Raw genomic sequence first — 27,141 nt, forward strand, 5'->3', positions numbered from 1 at the left:
TGCAATATTCCAGACCTCTTAGGGAAATTGGCAGATTCAAAGTACTCACAAGAATGTATTATAGGAGGAATTGCCTTTCACATAATAGGGAAATGAAAACAGATATGGAAAATAAAGAAATATATCAAAACAAACATGAAGTATAATATTTGATTACTCCTTTCAAGTCTGTGAGGTTTATTTTCTCCTGAAATAAAATTTCTTTCCACATATAAAGACAAAGGACTGAAGAATTGATTCTTTTGAAGCTAGTAATATTAGTTTTTATGGTAAATTTTATTGAAATGTTTTTGAATTTGGAAGTAAGCAAATGTATTCTTTAAAATTTATAAGCAAAAAGAAATGCAGACAAAATACTATTTTGAACTATTTAGGAGAAAGAATTGCTCCCCCCCAAAAAAAAAAGGGCAACAAAGGGAGTGGAGAGAGCAGAACCCTTAAAAACCTGTGTAGGAATAGCCCAAAATGGTCCATAACAGTAATTGTTCCAACAGCTAGAGTGTCTACTATCTGCTACACTTTAATAGTTTTAGTCTGGGTTCTGAGCCCTACTCTAGCTAGACAGTTGGTCTGTAAAATGTTACCATGACATAGAGAAGTGTGGTACACTGAAAACGTAGTTGGGTAGAGAGCCTGGAGACCTTGATCCTAGCTTCAGTACTTGTTAGTTCCTGTGACCACGATCAAGTCACTTCAACTCTAGGAGCCTCAGTTTCCTTTTATATAAAACAGCTAGAATTGGACTTGCATTACTGTGTAAGTGTTGGGGAGAAAGTGCTTTGCGAATGTATGGCACAAATAGAATTTATTGCACATCTCATAGAATTACGAATAAAGAATTTTTATAAACTTTAAAGTCATGTATCAATGTGAATTAATTTTTTTATTCTTTTAGACCTATCACTTTTTTTTTAAAATCAGGCTCCTTTTATCTAGTTTCCATAACCAGTATCTTCTGTTAAGCGTACCTTTTCCAGATACCTGAGAGATCCTGGAGATGGATTAGTATGTTCTAGCCTCCTCTTGCTATTCTTTTTCCTCCTCTTCCTCTTCCTCAATTCCCTTTCCTTCCTTCTCCCCTCCCTTTCCTTCTTCTCTTCCCTCTACTCATTCTCTAAAGGAGTAACTGTGATTTCGGTCACAGGGACTTTGACAGCTAGAACATATTCTGAGTGCTTCATTTCACCTGTCCAGTGACTTGTTCTTTCAAATAGAGACCTGATACAAATTCACTGGCTAAGGGAAAAGAGTAACTAATTCAGTAATTCCTAGCTTTTTGTATATGTGTTACAGCCTCTTTGGCAGTCTGGTGAAATTTAAGGACCCATTCTTAGAACACTATTTTTTAAAAAGGCATTAAATACATCGGATTCCAACGGCAACTAAAGATTAGTGAAAATTAAAATGTATTTCACCTTCTGAATCCCTGAAATCAATCTTCAAACTCTTAGAGGGTTGTCTATGGACCTCAGGTTAAGAAACATGGTTCTAATGGGAAGAAAAGGCATCATGCTAATGGAATGATAGATTCTTGCCATGCTACTTATAAATATGACATTTGGTAAGCCAATCTCTTTTTACTATGAATTCAAGCACCACCAAATTATCAAAAATTATGAAAATGTAATGTGGAACAACCTTGGTTTTATGAACATTAAGATGTATTTATTAATGTTTCTGAAAGGCAGTGACAAGGGACAAGGAAGCATGACTAGTGGAATCCCGATAAAACCAATAAACAAATATACCGTTAGCACTACAATGTTACCTAGTCACATGCTTCTTACAATTGTAAAGGAAACATTTTAATATATGGTATGTTCTAAATATGACCATCTATTTTTAAAATTGGTAATATTTGCTTTAAAGTCCTAGGTAATAGATTCATCTATAGAAACTATCCCTTCAATCTCTGGTATGCCAACCTGTTAATTAATACTCTAGGACAGAATAATAAAATACATTTTCTCACTTCCCCCAACCCCCAGAGTAACACTGAGGGGTAGGCAAGAAAGGGGCTATTATCAGCATTTTATAATGAAAAACATGAATTTATTTTTTTTCAGCCAAAAACGAGGTTTATTAAAGATCTGCCATATTAGCCAGACTCTTAAGGAATCTGAGCTTCTGTGAGTTATTGGCTAGATTGTAAGAAATCTGAGCAGTGGCCAGATTATAAGAATCTGAGCAGTGGCTAGATTAAAAGAATCCCAGCATCTTAATGGAGAGAAGATGGACCTTATATACAGAAAGACTATGGGAGGGATCTAGGAGTGGCCAAGTAGTCTATGAGGTAATAGAACTCCAGGGGTGACCAAGGGAGAATGGAGCCTAGACAGGATTAAGTGTGGGAAGTGGCTGGGGGACATAGGGAGGTCTAGGCTAGGTTAAGGGTAACAGATCGGGCATAGCCACAATGAAAGTCCAGTTGATGGGATTATAGCTTCAGGGGAACACCAGAGATTTGGCCATGTGGGAAAGTCCAGGGGAAAAACATGAATTTCTGATATGTGAAATGATGACTGAGGTCACATATTTGAAAAGCAAGGAGACTGGAATTTGAACCCAAGCCTTTTGATTTCTGATTTATTATTCTTTCCACCATATTATAGTGTTTGGGCACACTTCAGTTCACCATATAATTCTCAAAATATTCACTCTGGAATACTCTTTCCCATAACATGAAGGTTTTTCAAATTACTCTTATGCCCCAGTCAAAATTCCTGTATGTGTTGGCTTCTCCATTTCAATGTGAATTCCTAGAGAGCAGGGGGCTGTCTTATTATTTGTATTCTCAGAATTTAGCACAGTGCTTTGTACATAGCAAACACTTATTAAATGTTTTATCCATCTACTCATCCATCAGTCTATCCATTCATTCATGTTACATTCTAAATAGAATCCTTCCCTCACCTAGATCCCAGCCTATTTGAGATTCGCATTCCTATAGTTCAGTTTGTAAACTAGGAGGCATTCCAATTTTAGAAGTGTGTGTGTTTGTGTTCTGTATTATAGCAACAACAGCAGTAGACTCTGTAATGCCCTCACATTGTGGATCTCCTCTTGCTCATGCTACAAGAGCCTTTCCAGGTAACACTAATCAGATATTGATTGATGCCTTCTTTCTCTGTTTCTAGGTATTTACCAATTAAGTTCATGGGGGTGTAAGCTGTAAATTCAGTTTTCCATAATAGAGTGCCCTCCCCTCAGCTATCTCCAGAATTTCTTCTATGTAATAGTCAAGTGATTCAAAAACCTAAGGGAGACTTTTAGAGTCCCCAGAGGCCAGGGGTGGGTAATCTGCATCCTTGAGGCCACATGTCACCTTCTAGATCCTCAAGTACAGCCTTCTGACTGAATCCAAACTTCACAGAACAAATCCCCTTAATAAAAGGATTTATTCTGTAAAACTTGGACTTAGTGAAAAGGCCGCATCTGAGGACCTAGAAGGCACATGTGGCCTCAAGGACATAGGTTCCTCACCCCCCTGCCCCAGACTATCCCTGGAGAAGAGCCCATCCAACTAAATCTCCTAGGGTATGTTGTAATCAGATTAGTTAAGACGTAAAGAAATTCTTTCCTTCTTGCCTCCTACACTTACTGTTCTATTAGATTCCCTTTGCCTGTTTAATTTCCAAGCCCACTCAATTATATTCTGTCTCAATTACATTCCTCTCTTTCTCATCAGATCACTGCTGCCAAATTTTTAAATCCTTCTCAGATTCCCCCATGCATTCCAAATCTGATTCTGCCCACACCACTGCTTTCATTTCCTCTCACACTATATTTTGCTTCCATCCATCTGGCATGGCCTATGAAGTCAAGGCAAGAGAGAGGTTAAGTGACTTTCTCAAGATTATCTAGTTTATCAGGGGTGAAATTGGATACAGGCAGCAAAGCTTGAGTCTCCAAAGACTTGCTTCATCATGAGGTCACCAAGTAACATCTGAAATCCTTGTGGCATTCCTATTTAATGCCACTCCCGAGTCCTTGGTTATGTCTTTAGCTCAGGGATGATGCTTCCTGACAAAACACCGTAGGTTGATTAGTAATTAATATTAACCACAGGACAATGGTACAATCTGTCCACATCAGGAAATCTCTCTGTTGCTGTGACAATAGTCATGTTTTGATTCCTCCCCCCCCCTTTTTTCCTTTGGCTAGAAGCACCTCTTGTTCATTGTTGATTTAGAAATAGCCTACCACCCAGTAGCTATAGTAACAGCTTGCAACAAGTTTCTGCTAACATTAAACCCTCTCTCCCAACTCAGCATCACAGGGCACAAGCTTCATTTCTGCTAATTGTCACAGACTGATTTAGGAAACAATTAGGATGAGGCAGCTTATATTGGTCTTTCAATTTGAAAATGCTGATTTGAGAACTATAGAGCCTTTTACATGGGGTGGAATATTAAGGAATGTACCTTATGGAAATATACATGTAATCATACTTAAAATATAAATACAGCATACATATGTGTGTATAAGGAACAAATATAAATACAACATTTATATGTATATATACACATTATATGTACACACATAAATGTGTGTGTTTGCGTGTGTGTTTTTGCAAAGAAAATACAAAGCAAACTATTACGTAGCAAGATAGAGCAGAGGATAGAGCTTTAGATCCAGACTCAGTAAGACCTGAATTCATATCTGACTCCAGACACAAAAGCTGTGTAAGTTACTTCACTTCTACTTCAGTTGTCTTATCTGTAAAATGTGCTCCTACTTCACAGTGTTGTTGAGAAAATAAAATGAGATAATATTTGTAAAGTGATTGGCAAAACTTAAAGCTCCACATGATAATAACTAGCTAGCATTTAATAATAGCATTTCTATCATTATATAATAGAGACAGAGAATTTTATTAAGGTGCATCATTGATAGCTATATAGTGACACAGTTCTCAAATTGATATTACTTCATTTGTACCCCATAACAACTTCGTGGGTTATGGGATCAACCCTACATAAGTGTAATAGATATTACACACACACACACACACACACACACCCATTCAAAGATGAGGAGACTGAGGATCAGGGAGGTTAAATGGCTTGGCCATCTGAGTGTCTGGGACAAGATTTGAACCTAGTTCCAAGTCTGTCACTCAGTCAAAATGGCCATATTGCCTCTCTTCATAAAACTTAATATTTACCTAGATCTTTAGGTATGAAAAAAAAGTTTATACACATTCTTCATTTGAGTCTCACAAGAATCATGTGCTTCTAATAAAACTACAGTTATTATTGTCCCCATTTTAAAGATGAAGAAAAAGGCTTCTGAGGTATCATGCTCACACCTTTTATATTTTAGTCCAAAATATATTGCATAAATAGCCTTATCTTCTGTCACTTTGTATATATTGCATTGACATTTGGTTCACAGGTATAATTTATGGATATAAACTAAGTCTTATGATTCACACAGGTACTGGGCATCCTTTGTCTGGTTATGCATTGTTCAAGACACACTGTTCATACCATCATACCTTAGAGGCTGGAATTCAAAATCCATATAATTAGCAGTCACAGAGATAAGTATTTGTTATACTTGAACAGCATAAATGTCAACATATATGTATGTATGCATTTATATGTATAAGTATATATATATATGTCAAAATAATATATAATAATCAATTTCCTTGATATCTGAAAATCACTAATTATGGATCTCTCCTTGTAATGATAGATTATGACTATATGGATTTATCAATCATATCAAATTCATAAGAATTTCAAGAATTATAGTAAAACAGCCTCAGTAAAGAAAAGGCATTTAAAGCTTCTGAACAACATTTCACTTTTTCCAGGATGATTTGTTTCACTAGGGAATAGAAACTCCAGTTATAAAAAGGCAGAAAATATCTGGAAAAACTCAAAGCAAAAGTTACTTGTAATAGTCAATGGTCAGTAAGCAATTTAAATCACTAAAGTGTTTTCAGGGGAAGCAGATACAATGAGTTCTATATCAGACATGTTGAAATTTAAATCCCTAGGGTATAGATGTTTAGCAGAGAGTTGATAATGGAGGACTAGAGCTCACTAGAGAGATTAGAGCTGGAAATATTGATTTGGGATTCATATTTACATAGAAACATTTAAACCTAAAGAATTTGATGAGATCAAGAAGATATAGAAAAGAAGAGGGGCCAGGACATGTCTTAGGTGATCACTCATGCATAGATTACAGAATGCAGATGGTCATCCAGCAAAATAGTAAATTAAGGAGTGGCCACAAGAGAAGAACCAAGAGAAAACAGTGTAGCCAGTTCTGGGGTAGGAGAAAGTATCCAGGACAAAGGGATAAACCATACCATACAAGTATTGCTTAAGAGAACTAGAAGTATTTAGCTGAGTAAAGACTTTGCAAGCATTATGAAGCTGTCTTTGAGGCTTCCAGGAGCCAAGATGGTGGAGTGAAAAGGTAGTCGCTCTCACTCTCCCCTATCAACCTCTGAAAACCCAGAAAATATCACCCCAGAAAAAAAAAACCCTGGATCAGCTGAACTAGAAGAAAGACAAGGAGCAGCAGTGCAGTAGCCCAGTAAACGGGTCTCCCAGTGCCTCAGCAAAAACAAGGGGCCCCAGGTGGATAAGTACCCTGCCGCATTCATCTGAAAGGAGGTGAAGAAAACAACCTAAAGGCTTCCTAAAGCCCCAACCTTGCTGATTCCAACCCAACACCAGGTGAGCTGTAGGAGCCCTGAAGCCCCTAATTGTGAAGAGATCCTGAAGCCCAGGTGGTAAAGCAGGCAAACACCAACACCTGGACCTCTGAGTGCCTCAGTGAGGGTGGGGGGGGGGGACCGGTGGAAACCAGCTCAGAAAACTACCAGCAGTCTCAGCAATCCACCTCAAAGGAATCTCCTGGTGCATTAGCAGAAACGAGGGAGACAACACTGAAGGGGGCCCCAGGCAGATAAACATCCTGCAGCAGCCATCTAAAAGGAGCAGAAGAAAGCTAAAGGAAAGGAAAAGCAGGCAACCTAGAATTGCCTGAAAGTTCCAGCCTTGCTGATTCCAGCCCAACACAAGGTAAGCTGCCAGAAACCTACAGCCTCCAATTCCCAGCATAAGAGGCCCCAGAACGCAAAGCCAGTGACCAAGACCTAGGCTCCCAACACAAGAAGCTTGGGTCAGTACCCTCTGTGCCCCAGCAGGAGAGCTCAATCTCTTTAAAGGCCAGGGAAGAAAGAAGCTGTCTTTGAGTATTATTATGCCATCATGGGGAAAAGGAATGAGGAATGGATTTACTTGTCCCAGAGGATAAAAGTAGCAAATTATGGTGATACAGATATCAGAGATTTATGAGGAAAATTCCAAAGATCCAGATCTAGCTATAGATGAAATAGGCTTTCTTTATTTTATTTTTTTAAATTTATTTTTAATTTTCAAAATTCACTTTTATAAGATCTTGAGTTCTAAAATTTCCCACTCTCTTCCTTCACCCTCCAAAAGCATGCAATCTGATATAGGCTATACATGTAAAATCACATTAAACATATTTCCGTATCAGGTTGTAAAAAAAAAAGAATTAGAACAAAAAGGGAAAAAAAAACATGAGAAAGAAAAAAATATATATAGAAAGAAAAAATAGTATGCTTCAATCTGCATTCAGACTCCATAGTTCTTTCTCTGGATGTAGACAGCATTTTCCATCATGAGTCTTTTGGAATTGTCTTAGATCCTTGTATCAAAGTTGATCATCACATGTTGTTGCTGTTATTGTATACAATGTTCTCCTGATTCTGCTCACTTCACTAAGCATCAGTTCATTTAAGTTTTTCCAGGTTTTTCTGAAATCTACCTTCTCATCACGAAATGAGCTTTCTAAAAAGCTTTAATTTCCCTTTGCTGGAAGTCTTCAAATAGAGAGTTAAATGATCAGTTTGGGGGAATTCATAAATTGAGTAGAAATTAGACTCAACCACAAGAGTTTATGACTCTAGGTTCCCATGAAGCAAGCAAGTATTTAAATATGATTTTGGTGACTTTAAAAGCCAAAGAAAGCAAATAGAACCATTTTTCATTTGGGCAGTCATTTGCATATTTTTCTTGATCCAGTCAGTGCTAACAATGCAGTGGTTATGATTAGATTTAAATGAAATGATTCTCTGAACATGGTAAGGATATATCCTGGCAATTACAGAAATGTGTCCCTATTTTCATTATATTATACATGAATTAGTATCTGTGTCTTGGTCTATGCCACCCCACTTTTAATATTTATTATTATTATTTTTATTTTGCTCAGAACTTTTTTTTGTGTTAATATGGTGCATCTAGTTGATAGGAAGTCATACACCCAGTCAAATGGCACTTTTTCTTTTGTAAAAACATATGACATAACTTAAGCCTAACTGAAATATATCCTGGCATGATTTGTATAATTGGAGAATTGAATAGCTGTTCTACCATGATTGGGTAAGCCTTTAATTCTTACCAGGAACTGGTTACTTTGCAATGTTTAATTTCCCACTGAGGTAATTTTTTAGTACTATTAAATGGTTAAAGATGTGATTCGTGTTAAATCTTGTTATTCACAATTATAAAAGCTTGTACGAGTAGTCCTGTCCTTGAATTACCTCAGATTGGACATTCAGTCCTGAATTGTGCCCAGTACTTCAAGTTAGATGAATGCTCAAATATCTGTGCTATTGTGCTTTCCACATTTTTGGAATCCTATGACGTGGGAGGATTGTATGGTTGTATATATATCTTCTTTGTATTCTTCACCTAATGAATATCCAAAATTGGCCTTTTTAAAGCAAGGTAACAGTGACTTCCTTAGTTTCAACTCCTATCAGCTAGATTGATATTAGCTGCTTCTCTAGTGCTTCCCGACATATTTTCTGAACTATAATCATAATGCCTTACTTTTTTAGGAGTATAAGGAAATACAAAGAAATAGATATTTTCTCTTGTCCTTGTTTAATTCAATTCACCCAATATATTGAGAATATGCTATTTCCAAAACACTGTGCTAGGCACTATGGGGGGGAGATAAAAGGATAAGGGAAAGAGAATAAGCATTTATATAATACCTACTATGTGCCAGGCACTGTGCTAAGAGTTTTACAAATATTATATATTTAATGTTCTAAACAATCCTGAGATTTGCTATTGTTATCCTCACTTTACAATAAAAATAACTGAGGCAAACAGAAATTGTGACTTGCCCAGGGTCACACAGCTAGCAGGCATCTGAGGTCAGATTTGAACTCAGTTCTTCCTGACTCCAGGACCAACACTCTATCCATTCAGCCTCCAGCTGCCAACATCTGACAGTATTATAAATAAGAGATATTCCTGGAGTGAAGAATTAGGGACCTGTATCCTAGAACTGGCTTGTAACTATCTAGCTATGTAAACTTATTTATACAGGTTGCTTCACCCCTCAGGATCTCACTGAGCACAATGAATAAGACTACCAGTAAATTCTCTTCTAACCCTCTCTCATTAACTTCTCACTCATTTTGAAATGAAAATGTACCATTATATATTACATATATACATACACACCATACAAGCACACATACACATATTTATGTGTGTGTATAGAGACAGAGAGAGTGAAAGAAAGAAAGAAAGAAAGAAAGAAAGAAAGAAAGAAAGAAAGAAAGAAAGAAAGAAAGAAAAGAAAGAAAGAAGGAAAGAGAAGGAAAGAAATTAGAAGGGACACCCATCCAAAAAATACGCGTGAAATACTCTGTAGAGTCATAAAAAACTCATGTCCTGCAAGCATTTTAGAGGCTCAATGGCATTCAAGACCCTCAGTTGTACAGATTCTTTTGGAAAAGCATGCGTCACTATGTTGCATGTTTACACAAGCCCTACAACAATCAGTACATTTTTAAATGCACCATAAGTAGCTACAGTAAACTCTCTTCCTAAGCCTTTGTAGAGAATAAAACACTTGAATTGACAGCCATTACAGTTGCCTTGGGTACCAAGCATACATCTGTTAAAGATACCAGAAATAATGACAATGATGACTCACATGATGGGTCTATCTAGGCCACTGAACAGTTTAGGCTTCTGTTGGAGAGTGTTTTTGTTGAAAATAATGTATAGGGCACTGAATGACAAGCTCCAAATGACTAGTCTACTTTCATGTGCTTGCTTATAGATACAGACCATACAGGTTCAGAAGGTAAAATATAAATTGTGTTTTCCCAAGATATGAACCTTAAAAAAATCAATGAAAGGGCATATTTAGAGATTCAAACATCCAAGAAATACGGTAGATTTTTATTGTTGTTTTGGTTTGGTTTTTGTTTTGTTTTTACATTAAAGGTGAGAGGCTTCAATGTTGTCTCTAGGTAGGCAATCATAACCTTTGGAGCATATGGAACCAATGAGTCTGAGGTTTAATTTTCCTGAACTCAAGAGTTATCCTGGATTTCTCAGAAGGTGTCATAACATTCTCAAATTTCTCAAACATAAATGGAATTTTGAATGGAATTGCATTTAAAAAAGTAAAACCTTTATTCGATTGGGGTCCTATGAGGAATCAGATTTCTCATCTGGACTAAAATGGAGCTCAATTATGCCCCCCACATCTGATATCTCCTTTCTCTAATTCATGCTTCAAAGCAGATGTCAAAGTAATCTTCCTAATCCATAGGTCTGCTGGTTGTTTCATTCCCATGTAAGAAGACTTTCGCTAGTTCCCCATTGCCTATTGGAAAAAAAGGTAAACTCCTAATACTATGATATAATGCTCTACACAATCTAGCCTGACAATTTTCCAGCCCATCCACACATTCTTTTTTTTCCTTTTATACACTAACTCTAACCAAATTTAACTGCTAGCAGTACCCTAACATCTTTCTCCCTTCTCATTCCTTCTCTATATGAGAAGAAAGTGGATACTTAGAGATGAAAAGGACCTCAGAGGCCACCTAGTCCAATACTCTTAAATTATAGGTGAGGAGAAAGAGACCCAAAATGGTTGTGACTTAAGTGGTAAGTGCTAGATTTGGGACTTGAACCAGTTTTTGTGACTCCAAGTTATGTGGTTTCTTCACTAGACTTCACTACTCTTTGTGTCTGGAAAATGCTTCTCTTCACATCTCTTATTCTTGCAATCTTTCTCTTCCTCTAATCCCAGTTGAGGTGATACCTCAATGAAGCCCTTCCTCATCTATTTTTCGTTTGACTCATCCTCCACTGAAAACACTTGCTCCATACTCAGATTTTCCCAAAGTACTTCTCTGGATTTTCCCCTTGATCCCACCTCCCCCTTTATTATAAAATACTTACTTTAATTAATCAAATAATCAAGCATTTTAAGTGCCTAATATATTCTAGTCAGGGATGTATACACAAAGAATGAAACAATATTTATTCTAAAGAAGCTTACATTTTAAGGGATGGGAAAAAGCACACATGAACATAAACAGAATAAATATAAAAATGATAAATATGAAGTAAATACAAGATATTTTATAAAAATACAGTGGAATACTTATGAACATATATCTATGTACATACACATACACATATATGCACACGTATATGTACAGTCTATGCATATACATATACACACATGTATAACTGTGTATATACATGTGTATATATGCATATATATACATTTATATGTGTATATACATACACATACATAGACATACACACACGTATACATATATGTAACACTTAAGGTGGGGAGTAATTAAATTTAAAAAGAAAGCATTTCAAGATCCAGATATATCTATACACATCCAAGCAACCAGAAGCTAGACAGCATAATAAATTCGAGTTCCACCATGGACATCCTGGATGTTTCACATCAGAATACCAAGCAGGACAATATTAGTTGCTAAATATCTCTGCCTGGTATATCTGAATTCTCTGGGGTTACCAAGCACAGGATATGATAAAGTATTCAAGAAAACTTCACAAGAGAACCTTCCAATTTGCATTTTGGGAATTGAGGGGAGAAGAATGGGAATAGGAAAAAAAAACACCCTATACATCTGGTTAGGTGACTACCATTCACTACTCAGAAGTTGGGGTTATTTTTGGAAAGATATATAAAAGATATATATAGAATTTTTTGGGATTTTTTTTAAAAGACATTTGTAAGAGAGAGGGTTGGATAAAAAAAAATAAACAAACAAAAGCAAAACAACAACAACAAAAAACCCCCAAAGCTGATTAAGAGACTACTTAATCAAGTGGCCCAGAAAAGACAGTTATCAAGATAAATAGCAAATAAAAGAAAGCCAGCAATCAAAGCATAACACCTGCTGTCACAAATGATATCCATGTTGGAAGGATATTAAACATTCTGGAACAACAGTTCCACTCCTGCCAGGCACAAGAATGTCCAAGTCAATAATGGCAAAACAAGCTGTACCACTGGCCAGCATTTTGCTGATATGTGCATCCAGGTGCTTACCACTGATCTCAAAGCTGAGATGAATCGGCTGAAGAGAACAGCTGGAACCCAGTGGAAAGTCAGTGTCTAGTGCTATTCTGCTGGCCCCCACCAGACTTCTCAGTGTGAGAAATCTATGCTGTATACAAAGTTCAGCAAAGCAATAGACTCACATTGACCTCAGGTAAACATTTTGGAAATGGTTTAAATGTCATGAACACCTGTGTATCTTCTTGCTTTTCTAAAAATGTGTCACAGTATGGTGGAGACCATTTGAAAAGTGATTGATTAACTGTGCCATGAACACAGCATGTTCTTCCTTGACTCCAAGTATTTGCCATCCCTCACTTGAAACACCAATCCTTTTCTCTTATGTATATCAACTACTACATAGTCATCAAAGGTTAACTCAAGCTTAACCATCTCAGTCGATGATGATGAGAAATGTCTTATAAATACCAAACTATTTAGAATAACTCTTCTTTTAGTAGACCAGAACTAGAAATCAAAAGATGGTCATTGACTGAGTAATAGCTAAGCACCTCATGGTACATTAATGTAATGGAAAATGACTACACCACTACAAATAAATTTGATGAATAAAGAGATGTATCAGAAGACAGCCAAAGTGAAGCAAAGTAAAATTAAGCTGAAACAGAAAAAAAAAACACCAATGACCACAATGATTACTATAATGTAAGTAGAAAGTTCAATAACAATTAAACAAGTGGAACTAAATATTGTGAAATTACTATGATTAAGCCTGACCCCAAAAAAGAGATGTAAGAATGCACTCCTCCCTTATTTTTAAAGGAGGGTGACTATGGTTGTGGAAAAAACACCACATATAATGTTGGACTTGATTTATATGTTGGCTAATTTTGTTGAACTACTTTTTTTTTTCTTTTTTGTTCATTGTTACACTGCATACATCTTAGAGAGGAAGATGACTGGGAAATAAAAGTGAGGAAATATAAAAGATGTCTATCTGTCTTTTAAGTTTCACCTCCTCACTCTACCATGACACATAATCACAGAATGACATCATTACAAACTTTCACAAAACCCCAGAGGCCACCTCATCAAATCTAATATTAGAAAAAAATCAGTCTATAATATGGGTTCTTAACTTTTTTCTACTTGGCTTGGACCCCTTTGCCCACCTGGTGAAGCCTATAGGTCCCTTTCCAGAATATTTTTAATGCATAACAAAAAATTCATTGTATTACAAAGGAAGCCAAAAGCTAATAAAAATAAAGATATATTTTTCCTATCCAAGTTCATAAACTGCCTGAAATCTTCCTGTGCAACTCTTTGGGGTCCACAGAACCTAGGTTCAAACTGTGGCTTTCTAACATTCTTGAGGATTAGTCACACAGGATCCATTTGAAAAGCTCTGTTGATAGGGAACTCACTGTCTACCAAGGCAATTGTTTCTACTTTTGGAGAACTCAAAATTTTGGGAAGTTTCTTTACATGGAACCAAAATTTGCTCCTTTTCAAATTCCACTCATTATTCATGCTTCTGTCTAATGGGGCCAAGCAGGATGAGTCCAACCACTCTGCTCTTCTATATTACAGACCTTCAAATACTAATGGCTTCAAAATGTCACCCACAAAACTTCTCTTTTCCACCTCCTTCAATCAAAGCTTAAATTACATTTTCTAGTCCCTTATTAAACTGATTGCCCTTGTCTAGACATACATGTTTGTCAATGTCCTTCTTAAGTGTTTCACCAAAGTCAAACACATGAATCCAAATGTCATCTTCCTGAATCAGAATTCAGTAGAACTATCACCTTCATTTTTATGTGTTGTTATTAATGAAGCCCAGAACCCAATCAGATTTTTTTAAACTACCATGTCACATTGTTAACATATGTTGAGCTTCCATTTCACAAAATACTGAAGATGTTTTACATATAAAATAGCTGGTGGTATCATTAAGACATGATCTCTGCCTTTATGCAGCTTAACATAGTTTCATTTCTTGATCAATCCCAAGAATAATTGCAACATTGAACAAAAGACTATGGAAAAGAACATGATGGATTTCTCTTGTTAGCTAGGTTCTGTTCTTAATATGTGCACATTTAGGCATTTAAATGGTTTCAGTTTTCTGAGGTGGCACACATAAAATCATTTTACAGTGTTCTGGAGTCACAAGAAATGGAATAGGTATATTCAAGCATTTGAATTTCTGCTGTATTGAGGAAGGATTAAACATGTTCTATTAGGCACAGAGGGCAACATCAGCAGAAATGGATGGAGGTAAAAAGAAGACAATTTTAGGTTTGATGCTAGGAAAAATAGTTTTCAACATTTTTAACAGTCCAAAAGTGGAATGGATTTCCTTTCTTAAGAGGTAAAGTATTTGCCTCCTCAGAAATAATCAGAGGCTGAATGACTTAATAAGCTATCTCAGAATCCTTGTGTGCCTCTCAAGAAATCCAGGGCATGGTTGGAAGTATATCAGGGTGCTTCAGTGGTAGACAGGAAGTCACTATCATATTTTCTTCACACTACAGTTGCCTAGCTCCACTTGCAGATAGATTAGAACAAAGTGTTTAGAACACTTTGTTTAGAATAAAATGTTATTTCTAGAAGAAATATTCCTACAAGTAATCATTTGATAGCACAATCAATGAATAGCCAGACTAAGGTGATAGGATACATCTAAGAATTCTAAAAGAAACATATATATACATATATGTTTTTTTTTCCAACCAGATCTGTGATATCATTAGTAGAGATATTCATGGTGAGGAAATGCCTCTACTTATTCAGATGGGGAAATATTTTGTGATTTATATTCTCATGGAGTTGCCTAGAAGGTAAGTAACTTGACCAAGGCCACATAAAGTTTGTATCAACGGGTCATCCTGAGTCTAATGACACTCCTTTAGCCACTATACAAAGATGCTTCTCATGTGAATATTATATCTTCAAAGATAAAAAAGGAGAAAAAATATTATGTGAGCATCAGGTGAGTGTTCTTGGTTCAATTTTATATGAAGAGAAACATTCACTACATGAAGTTCTATAACTGGATACATAAAACAATTCTTACAGAATTCTATTCATAAAAGAGAAGAGTGAAACTATCAGTTTTTTAAAATTTCATCATCTTTCACATCATTCTTTTCTTTTCTCATGGCCCATATTCCAAGGTTGAAACTTTTCTTCTACTTCTAAAAAATTCCTCATAAAGATACAAAAAAAAAGATAGCAGGAGAATAATGAATTTCCATAGTCAATGCCAACAAAATCTAAGGGTATATAGAAAGAAATAAGCCACTGGGGTACAATTCAGGATCTCTGAAAGAGCTAAACTATACCTTCCCTAATATGTTAAGAAATTCTCCACATATTCTGACAAAACTGATGTTTTTGTTTCTCTGGTTGTGTTTTAAAATCTATTTACATAGACTCAGTGGGGCATAGTAGATAGAAAGCCCAATCTGATTGGCAGGCAAAGAGGGTATTTGTTCATGTCTAACTCTGAGACACAGTGGATGGGTAACACTGACCAAGTTACTTAACCAATTAATATTCTAGGCAACTATATAACAATATATATATCGAATAAAATATAGCATTGATCAAGGGATGTTCCTAGCCTTGAAATTCCAGATTATCAATGAAATCCAGGTTTGTCCCTATTGATACAGTTGATTGAGAGTCAAACGGTTTTGAAGGAAAGGATATTGGTAAAAAACAAAAATCCTCAGAAAAGACAATGAATAAGAAGGAAGGGAAAGGCCAAAATCAGTATGTGAATCATTAACTGATGATATCCTCATTACAGTAAACATCTATTCTTCATAATTCTACAAAACTAATAAATGAGAATGTAGCCCTGGATTGTTAAGATCATCATCAGTGAATTTCAGAAGAATGTAAATAAAAAACATGGGTTGACAAATCTGAGTATTAAACCAAGTTGATTAAAATAACATGGTTTCCCAAAAAATGTCAAGAAAATTGACAAATGCACTGAAGCATTAAATTGAATAAAGGTTTTTGTTGGTGGTGGTAGTGGTGGTGTTTTTTTTTCCTTTTTTTAGCTCTTATAACTGATGGCCTTTAGAAAGTGGTTGATTATGTATTTCTAATTACAACACTGCTGTGGTCCAGGTATTAAAAGCATTTCAACATTTTGTTAGTGCTTCATCTAATGTGATAATACTTTGACACTGAAAGAAAGTGTGGTATTTTCAGTATAATCTTAAATTGGATTATTCAATTTTATTCAACACATATAAAGCACCTGGGTGGTACCTCAAAGTTCAAATCCAGTCTAAGATACTTATTAGCTTTGTGGCCCCAGGCAAGTTACTTAACTCTGCCTCAGTTTCTTATCTGTAAAATGAGCTGGAAAAGGAAATGACAAACCAAAGTATTTTTGCCTAGGAAACCCCAAATGGGGTCACAAAGGGTCAAACACAACTGAAATGACTGAACAAGTTCAACACATATAATGAATATTCTTGACTCATAACTATCTAGAATCATAGGTTCATAGATATTGAACTGATAGTGAAATTGTAGGTCACCTAATTCCAAAGGTTTGCTCATAAATATTAAACATTCATTAAAAAAAAGTTCACTCAACATACTTTTAAATTTAATCTTTATTAGCATTTCTACAGCACCTTGTAAAGTCTAGGGCCCAGGAGTATGGAACCTCCTTCGATGTGCACTGAGAGTTCATCAGTTCTCTCTCTGATTTTTCAACATAAGTCCTTTGGAATTATGGAGGATCATTGTATTATTCAAAGTAGCAGAGTTGATTATCATTACATTATTTTTGTTATTGTGTATGATGTTCTTCTGGTTCTACTCATTTCACTTTGCATCAGTTATGTCTCTTCAGGTTTTTCTGAAACTCTCCCTCTTGTCATTTCTTACAGCACAGTAATATTCCATCACAATCACATACCACAATTTGATCAACCGTTCCCGAATTGAGGGGCAAACCCTGTATTCAAATTCTTTGCCAAAACAATAGCTGCAACAAATGTTTTTGTATATATCAGTCCTTTTCCTTTTTCTTTGATCTTTTTGGGGTATGCACCTAGTAGCACTATTGCTGGGTCAAAAGGTTTGCACAGTTTTAGAGCTCTTTGGACATATTTCCAAATAGTTTTCCAGAATGGGTGGACCAGTTCACAACTCCCCAACAGAAGCACCTTATTTTTAAGACCTGTGGTTCAAATGTCTAAGCATGGAGTAAAATCTACTTTTGATATTTACTAAAAAAAAAATGACCCATTGCTTTATGATTTTAGTCTGAACTGGTGTAGGTAACTCCTGATGTTGAACCTAGTAAAACGGATTAGTAAATTAATGCCCAACGGACTTGCTCAGGCCACTAAAAACTTCAGTGAATTGCCCATAGTCATATAATTTGTGTTTTCAAAGATATTATGTGACATAAGGTTGTCCACTTTCCAGAAACCAACTCTCTCTTCACTATACCTCACTTTGTCTCTCAATGATGCATTGGTACAAATGAAATGGCAAGCCAGTAAAGCCTAAACGCCTGTTAGGTATAACTGCTTTAATTAACTTCCTTCTGTCTTCCTTCCAACTAATCCATTCATCCATGCTGGTACCTAGGCCCTAGGTGACCAGACATGAATTTGTAAGATGGAAAAGCAGGATTAGGCCCACAGCCTGTGAGAATGGAAAAGAGTTATAAGACTATGGAAATAAATTTAATTTTATTTTAATTCAATATATACTTGTTAAGAAGAAATTGTAGCATTAATACAGGTCAAGCCTTGGAATCAGGAAGAGCTGGGTTCAAATCTTAACTTTCACACACTAACAGTGTCCCAAGTCACTTAACTTTTCAATGACTGAGGTGGTTCTCTGGGCTTTAAGCTGTATACTCATAGGCTAATCTACTTAGATGGAGGTGTTTCTACAACAGCCAAGTACAGACCTCAATAAATAACTTTTTTTGGAAGAGTAGCAGGGGGAGAGTTATAAAACCCTTAGGTATACAGTACTCTATAGGTTGGAGCTCTCCATGCTAATCAAATAAAAGATACACGCACCGTTTATATAACCTAATACCTATCCACTTCCTTCTGTCCCCCAAAAAGAAAAAAACTTTTATTAAGCATCTACTATGAACAAGATTTGTATTTTGTGCCATGTGGGTATACAGAAATAAATAACTGCATTAAAGTTTGCATTAGGCTCAAATAGGAAATGTTTTCATCAGTTGGGGTAAATAGAATCTCCCATATTCCTACTTAAGGATTCCAGGGAATTTTATTTTTTGGTGGATAGGAAATTAAAGTCTCTTACCTAACTGATCTCTTCATTATATATTATTCATTTTCCCACTCAAACTACCCTTGTGGTAAATAATTTATAAAACATCACATCTCTGGAGTTGTTTATGCACAGGCAGCATTCTCTAACATAGTCTCCTGCTAAGAACATTTTCATACTTCTATATCTTCAAGTGAAAAACTATTTGGAAGTAATCCTCACAAGAACAGAAATTGACTGATGTGAATTTCTTTTCCCAGGTTTTCCTTGATTCAACTTCTGCTGGTAGTAAAGAAATAGCCATTGAGGAATTGAAAAAGGAATAATTTATATTAATAGAGAACATCAATATTTACAAAATGTTTTTCTCACAATATCTTGCAAAGTATGTTGTGCAAGTGTTACTCTGACAACCCATTTTTTAGAGTTCAATGCAATTATTTGTCAAGAAAGCATAAAGTGTGGATAAGAGCACCAGCCCTGAAGTCAGGAGTACTTGAGTTCAAATCCAGCCTCAGACACATAACACTCACTAGATGTGTGACTCTGGGCAAGTCACTTAACCCCAATTGCCTCACTAAAAACAAACAAAGAAAGCATAATCATCTGTGATAGCTTTAACTCAAGAATTTGAGGGAAATTATTCCTTATGATTCATCTTCAAAGTTTATAGGTAAGGAGAGAAAGGCTCAGAGAGGTTGTGACTTGCCCAAGGTCACATATCAAGCTCCTTCTGGACCTCGATGTCTTATCCTCCTTCCTATAAGTCACAAATCCCCTAATGGTCAACTAAAGACATTCTCCCCTTTGTCTGTACCTTAAGTCCCAGTTCTTTATGACCTTTTGTGTAACAGTTGCTGCTTGAACAATGATCATGCCTGTGACAGAGAACTTGGTTAGCATTTCAAAAGCTTGGTTGTGACTGCTGTCACCCTCTGGAGGGAAGACAGAAACCCAGCATCATCAGTGCTAGGTTGTACCTGGGGAAGGGGGCAAGACAGGAACCCCAGTATGTGATCTTAAATGTTCTTGCTAGGTACTTGCTAAAGTCAATTCAATACAACTGAAATACTGCAGGTGTTATCAACACCTTCAAAATTCAATGATATTGGGCAAGGTAAAGGTCACTTTCACCAAACACAAAAGGCTTTGCCTTATTTTTAAAATAAAGGTTCTTGATTTTTTCATGTAGCTGCTAAATTCTTAATGATGAAGGATATTATGTCTGACTATAACATTTATAGACATTTGGAGAACTCATAGATTCAAGTAGCCTTTGTAGAGATGGAAATCCATGAAAATACAGTGGTAAATGATAAGCTTGCTTGTTTTGGGGTTTCTAGCTGCTTCTTTTTTTAGTGGGGGGGCACAGATAGACGATATAAAAGAAAAGAACAGAAAAGCTTAGTGCCATTCATCACACTAACACTTGGAACACTGTGTGTATGTATGTGCGTGTGTGTGTGTACATATGTAAGTAATAGTATGTATATACAGCCACGGTTTTTTTACACTTGATAAAAGTCTGTATTAACTAATTCAAAGATAATCTTTGTAGTATAATATTGGAAACATGAAATACTATATTCCAAATATTCTCGTAGTAAGTAGACAACAGCAGATGTTGAGTATAGCAAATGAATTATTATTTTATTAAGCATTTTCACTAGATTAGTTTTAGACAATAATATATTATAAAAGTAAACAACAAATTTGTTTTTATTTTTAATCCACTGTCATGATTTCATTGGAATAGGGAACTTCCAGTGTGGATACTCCTTTCCTTAACGCAAGTCTGTAATTTAAAGAGTTAGAGCATCCCCTGGGGGCATAATTGTTTAAATACCTTGCTTATGATGACACAGCTGATACACATCAGAGGCAAGGTTTCAGCCTAGACCTTTCCAACTCCAAAACTAACCCTCTTTCCAACTACAATAGGCTGCTTCTCCTTTTCATACTATTCATTTCTATAGCAAATACATCAAATCATTTTCAAACTACTACCTCATTTAGATAGCAAGTATAAAGCATATGTCAACACTGATCTCTGACTGACTTCAGTGCTGATTGGAAAGATTTAATGAGTCAATAAGACTCACTACAGGGTGTCTCCTTCTTTTTGAAACCTCTGAGAACATTGGCTTCTGCCACACAATCACTTCTTTCTGCCCAAGTTTTGTCTCATGTTACCTCTGGCAGCTTAATTCCTGTTAGGTTAATCCAAGTATTTATCGGGGAAAGCACAAATTGTAATCAGCTGTGAAGGCTCTAACTCAAGAAATTGCCTGATCCTATCCCTTCTGCCTTATCTTGACAGTACTGATTAACTGTGGCTCTTTTATAAATTGACAAGCTCTTATTGTTGCTTATGGGAATTTCTACAAGGTCTCAACCCCAATAGGGAAGTTATTGCATGCTAATTATACCTGCTCACCCATCCTAGAAATCCTTTATCAGCTGTTGGACAGAGAGACTATGGAGATGGGGAGTTGAGCACAGATAAAATATATCCCTAAGGGGACTGACAAAGAGAGTTCAGCAACTCTTTGCCTCACAGCTGTGTACCATACTACAATCTACTAACCACAAAACACTCTATCAAACCCAAATCCTTGAGGTTGGGGATTGAATTTGATTCATGTATGTAACCCTCCACACCTTCACCTAGCAAAGTGATTTGTAATGCTAAGTTCTCAATAAATATGTTATTTTCTTTTTTAATTTATGAAATAAAACTGCATCTTCATAACACAGTGCAATTTAAAAAAGATGATTGTATATGAAACTGCAAATCTGCCATACACAACTTGCTATTCCTTTCAAATGTACAACAGAATTATCATGGAAATTTATTTTTTCTCTTTTTTCTTCCCCCCCCCACCCTAGAGATAGCTACCATTAGATGCAAATAGTAGATAGATAGATAGATAGAAAAATACACATATATAGGTATGTAGATATAGTATATATGTATATGTACAGTTGTATATATGAAGATAGTGTCTTCATATGTCTTTTATAGTTAATTTGGGTATTTATAATGGATAAAATAACTTATTCATTCAAAGTAATTCTTAAAACCATATTTCTGTTGTTGTATACAATGTTCTCTTGATTCTTCCTTTTTCACTTTTCGTTGCTTCATGCAGGTCTTTCCATGTTTTTCTGAAATCATTGAGCTCATCATTTCGTATAGTACATTAGTAGTCCATCACAATCATATATCCCAACTTATTCAGGCAATAAATATATTCTTAATATGAATTGAATCAAAGTTTCATTCTTTTTCAATTACTTTTCTAAAAGACCAATTCAGGAAATATAAGTATTTATTAAATCCCTCATTGAAAACAATTCACAGATACTTGATTGCACATGGTAGGTGGCTCAGTAAATGCTTACTGGTTTGCCTTCTATACATGGAAATGCATTTTTAAAGTTCAACAGAACAAAGAAGGGAAGCATGTTGTAATTAACATCAGGTTCACTGTCTCATTCTACTAAGATTGCACTGATGGATTTTAGGCATGGCATTTACTTTCATGGCTGCATGACGATGAATACATTTTGTTCATCCTCACAGTCAGACACTTTCCCTATTTTACAGACGAGTAGAGTAAGCCCAAATGACTTACCCCATTCCATAGAAGTGCAAGATAGATTTGTGCCTCGATTCTGTGGCCTCAGTCTTTAGTTTGTTTAATCATTAAACATTTATCTGCAGTATCTTATGACTCTAAGAGTGGTAAGATATTAAAGGATACACACACACACACACACACACACACACACACACACACACACACACGCTTCTCTCCTGCAAATCACATTAGAGTGGGAGGGGTAGAGAAGATTTTAAAACTTTGCTTTCTAATCATCTCAAGAAGCATCACATGAAAAACCACATACAAACTAAAAACAATCATACGTTAAAACACCATTAGTTAGTAAATACCATATATTGCACTTTAGGAAAAGTTTTGGCCATAAAGCATAGTCAACATGGTGCAGCCTTGTGTTCCTTTCCATTTTCAGTGTGCAAAAGCAGCAGTCACAACCAAGCTTTTGAAATGCTAACCAAGTTCTCTGTCACAGGCATGATCATTGTTCAAGCAGCAACTGTTACACAAAAGGTCATAAAGAACTGGGACTTAAGGTACAGACAAAGGGGAGAATGTCTTTAGTTGACCATTAGGGGAATTTGTGACTTATAGGAAGGAGGATAAGGCATTGAGGTCCAGAAGGAGCTTGATATGTGACCTTGGGCAAGTCACAACCTCTCTGAGCCTTTCTCTCCTTACCTATAAACTTTGAAGATGAATCATAAGGAATAATTTCCCTCAAATTCTTGAGTTAGAGCTATTACAGATTATTACACTTTGGTGTTTTGTTTTTGTTTTTGTTTTTTTTAGTGAGGCAATTGGGGTTAAGTGACTTGCCCAGAGTCACACGTCTAGTAAGTGTTATATGTCTGAGGTTGGATTTGAACTCAAGTACTCCTGACTTTAGGGCCAGTGCTCTATCCACACTTTGTGCTTTCTTGACAAACAATTGCATTAAACTCTAAAAAGTAGGTTGTCAGAGTAACACTCGCACAACATACTTTGCAAGAAATTGTGAGAAAAACACTTTGTAAATATTGATGTTCTCTATTAATGTAAATTATTCCTTTTTCAATTCCTCAGTAGGTTATTAAGCATCTGTCGTGTATACATCATTCTATATATCAGTGCTAAGTGCTGAAGGAAACGACTAAAGGCTAGGCTTACTCTTATCACATAGTCTGCAATTTACCAATAATAAATGGACTCTTTCAAAATTACCTCTCCGCCCCAAAGATTCAGAGTTTAAACTTAGGCCACTGACCTGAAAAAATTTTTATATGTAAAATTTATCTTGTAGTATGAAAGGGAGATAAGAGATGACATGTAAGTGATAGTGAATTCCCTGAAAATTAGAACTGGAAGAAACCTAGATATCAGAAAATTCAAACTCTGCATTTCATAGATAAGGAAACTGAAACAGAATGAAGCAAAGTGATATACTCAGGGTTACACAGGGAGTAATTAACAAAATTTGGACTTAATTTTCTAATTATTCTACCATTTTCTTTTCTATTGCATCACCATTAACTTAGCCAATCAAATTTACCTCATTTTCACAATTATTTGCGTATTCAAATATTCATATCCTTGACAGCAAGAAGGTTTAGTGATGATCAACTATGATGTCATTTTCCTATATATAATGGAAGTAATGTTGGAAAAAGTCCTATGTATTGTGTATTCATAATCCTTTTTTTCTGTATGAATTATTAGACAATTCTTTTTCCATTATACACACACACACACACACACACATACATATATGTGTGTGTATTTTAATTAAGAGGCCTTGTAGTATTCTGGCACTTGATGCAATTAGCATAATGACAATGCAAAGAGGGAGACTTCAACATTCATAGGTAATACCTCACCCATCTTTGGATTCTACCCAGGTCATTATGCATGACAGTTTCAGATACCAATGACAGGCAAACATATATCTCCCTATTTAGTAACTATACTAACAGTGATAATCTGAGGATCATAAAAGTTATTTCTGCCCTTATATTCATCAAGGAAGTTTGTATAGTTTTAACATACAGATGCACAATATCTTGATGACTGGAAGCTTTTAAGTATATAATTCACTCTTTTCAGTTGAATTTATTTAAAAAATATATCCATGTATATGTGTGTATATATATATTTATATATACACATATATACTATGTAAATCTATATATGTATACATATATCTCATATACATATTAATAATTCTATGTGTATATATATTTTATATACATGTTATATCATTCCATATATGTATGTACATGTATACGTGTGTATATATATGTGTGTGTGTGTGTGTGTGTGTGTGTGTATATATACACACACACATATACATACACATAATTTTAAATAAACAAACAAATAGAGTAGAACACAGACTAAAAGGCTGCCTGTCAAGGCACCAAGTATATTTGTGTGTGTGTGTGTGTGTGTATATCTATCTCTCTTTCTGTCTCTACCTCTATCTCTATTCAATAAAGAATGAACCCAGCAGGAACTGGCATTCTATACAAAATTCAGTCAATTATGTGACTATAAAGATATGATCTATCATAGAAAATTATTTATGAAACCTAATGCCCCAAAGCCTGTTTAGATCACTTAGAAAGCAAGAGAGACAGAAACAGACAAACGGGCAGACAGAAAGAGACAGAGAAAGCAGACAGATACAGAGAGCTTACAAAAATTAACATAGTGTCACCTTTTAAATATCTTGAAAACTGATCTCCCAATGCTTTCAAATTTTTATGACGTGCAAAATAGGTGTCTTCTTTGTTTATTTGATCAGTCTGGTCCAAACAGGAAAAAACAAAAGGATAAACAAGTCCTATTGTCCAGAGATGATATTTAGTTGAATGGGCAGCCCAACAGAGTTAATACATCAGCATATAGTTGTAAAGAAAATGAGCCAGGCCCAGATTGGAATAGGAAAAAAAAAAAGAGTACTGGCAAGATTACATTTGAAATACTTCCAACAATCATAAGCTTCCCTGACACAAAACCCCATATTTTAAACACCACTATTCAAATGATGGATACTATACTGGCTATGAATCATGGAGCACTCCAATTTCCAAAGACTCAAAAAAAGCAGATGATGCAAAAAGAAATGGAGAGATTTACAAGTGGAAACAAGATTGACCATGATGACCTGCACAAGATAAATGGCATAAAAATATATCTTGGAAGAAAGATGAGTATTCATCATTGGTCATGAAGGGAAGATAAGGGATACTAGATAGATTTTCCAAAGTCCTGACCCACATAATGTCAAAAGGTCTAAAAGTATGGTAATGTCTTGTGTATACCTTCTGTGGAGGACTGATAGGAGGGTATGGAGGAGAATTGCACAATTTGGGAAGGCATGAGTGGGTTATATATGCATAGCATCTTTGTCCCCCCTGCCACTACCCTCCACGAATAAAATCACAGATCTCTGCCAAAAATAGAAAGAAAGAAGATATCATTGCTTTTCTCACCTTGATCTATCTATCTCTATCTATCTATCTATCTATCTATCTATCTATCTATCTATCTATCTATCTATCTATCTATGGCAATCTTACAACTATCTCCATCCTGAATTTGTAGGACAACTTCCTTCCACATTACTTAATACATTGTCAGACAGATGGACTCCTGCATCCCTTCAGTATAGACAGGTATCCACATAGAACACTGAAAAGGACTGAAGAATAGATGAGTTCATTCTTTCAGCCTGAACATATTGAGAGTCTACTATGTACAGGTACCTGAGAGGTCCTTAAGGGGATATGAAAAAGAAACAGATTGGTCCCTACCTCTAAAGAGGTAATAGTCAATCTTATAAAATAAATAAACCTGTGAGTGACTTCCTTAAGGTTGTATACTGTAGGAATCATGAATCAACTGTAGCATGAGCTAATGGAAACCTTCAAATATTATGTAGCCAACTGTTCTTTTGTACAGATTAATATAAAGTCCTTTGATAAGAGAAATAGATACTTGGATAGAAATATAGCAAATGAGTAGATGCAATAAACTTAAAATAAATATGAAATTTCAGCTCTACTGTTATTGTCAGTAACAGTGCTGTTACTAAACTCAGGTCACCTGGCATTAAGATCATGTCACTTAATCAATCATCAAGAATTTAAGTGCCTTTTATGTGTCAGGCATGATGCTAGATCATACAGATATAAAGACAAAAAAAACAATTTTACTCTAAAAAAAGTTCAAGTTCTGGTGAGGGAGGTAGTATGTGCATTTATAAATATATACAGAATAAATACAAAATAACCACAGAGTAGTATAGGATCCAGGGCACTAGAAGTTGACGGGCTCAAGAAAGGTTTCTTGAAGAAGGCAGTGACAGTAGAGTTTTGCCGAAACTTAAGGAGTCTATGAGGTGGAGCTGAGAAAGGAGTGTATTATAGGCATGGGGATAATAAGTTCAAAGTCATGACTATAGAAGAGATAGTGACATGAGAAACAGCAAGAAAGCCAACATGGACCACAGGGAATAGGTAAAGGAATACTGGATAATGGGATTAGAAAGTTAGAAATAGGCTAGGATGTGAAGTGCTCAGAGAATTTTATATGTTATCCTAGAGGACACTGGAATTTATTAAGTCAAAGTAAGATATGGTCAGACCTGCACTTAAGGAAAATCACTTTGGAGGCTCTGTGAAATGTGTGTGTGTGTGTGTGTGTGTGTGTGTGTGTGTGTGTTCATGTGTATATGTATAGCAAACAAGAAGCTCCTTCTAAATTTTGTCATTTTTATTTCAATAAATCAAAAATCTGTAATTTTACAGTTACATCCTACTTATAACTAAATAGATGTTGCCTGATAATTGCT

This window comes from Phascolarctos cinereus, unplaced genomic scaffold (genome assembly GCF_003287225.1).
Source record: "Phascolarctos cinereus isolate Bilbo 61053 unplaced genomic scaffold, phaCin_HiC Scaffold_726;HRSCAF=1367, whole genome shotgun sequence".
NCBI lineage: Eukaryota > Metazoa > Chordata > Mammalia > Diprotodontia > Phascolarctidae > Phascolarctos > Phascolarctos cinereus.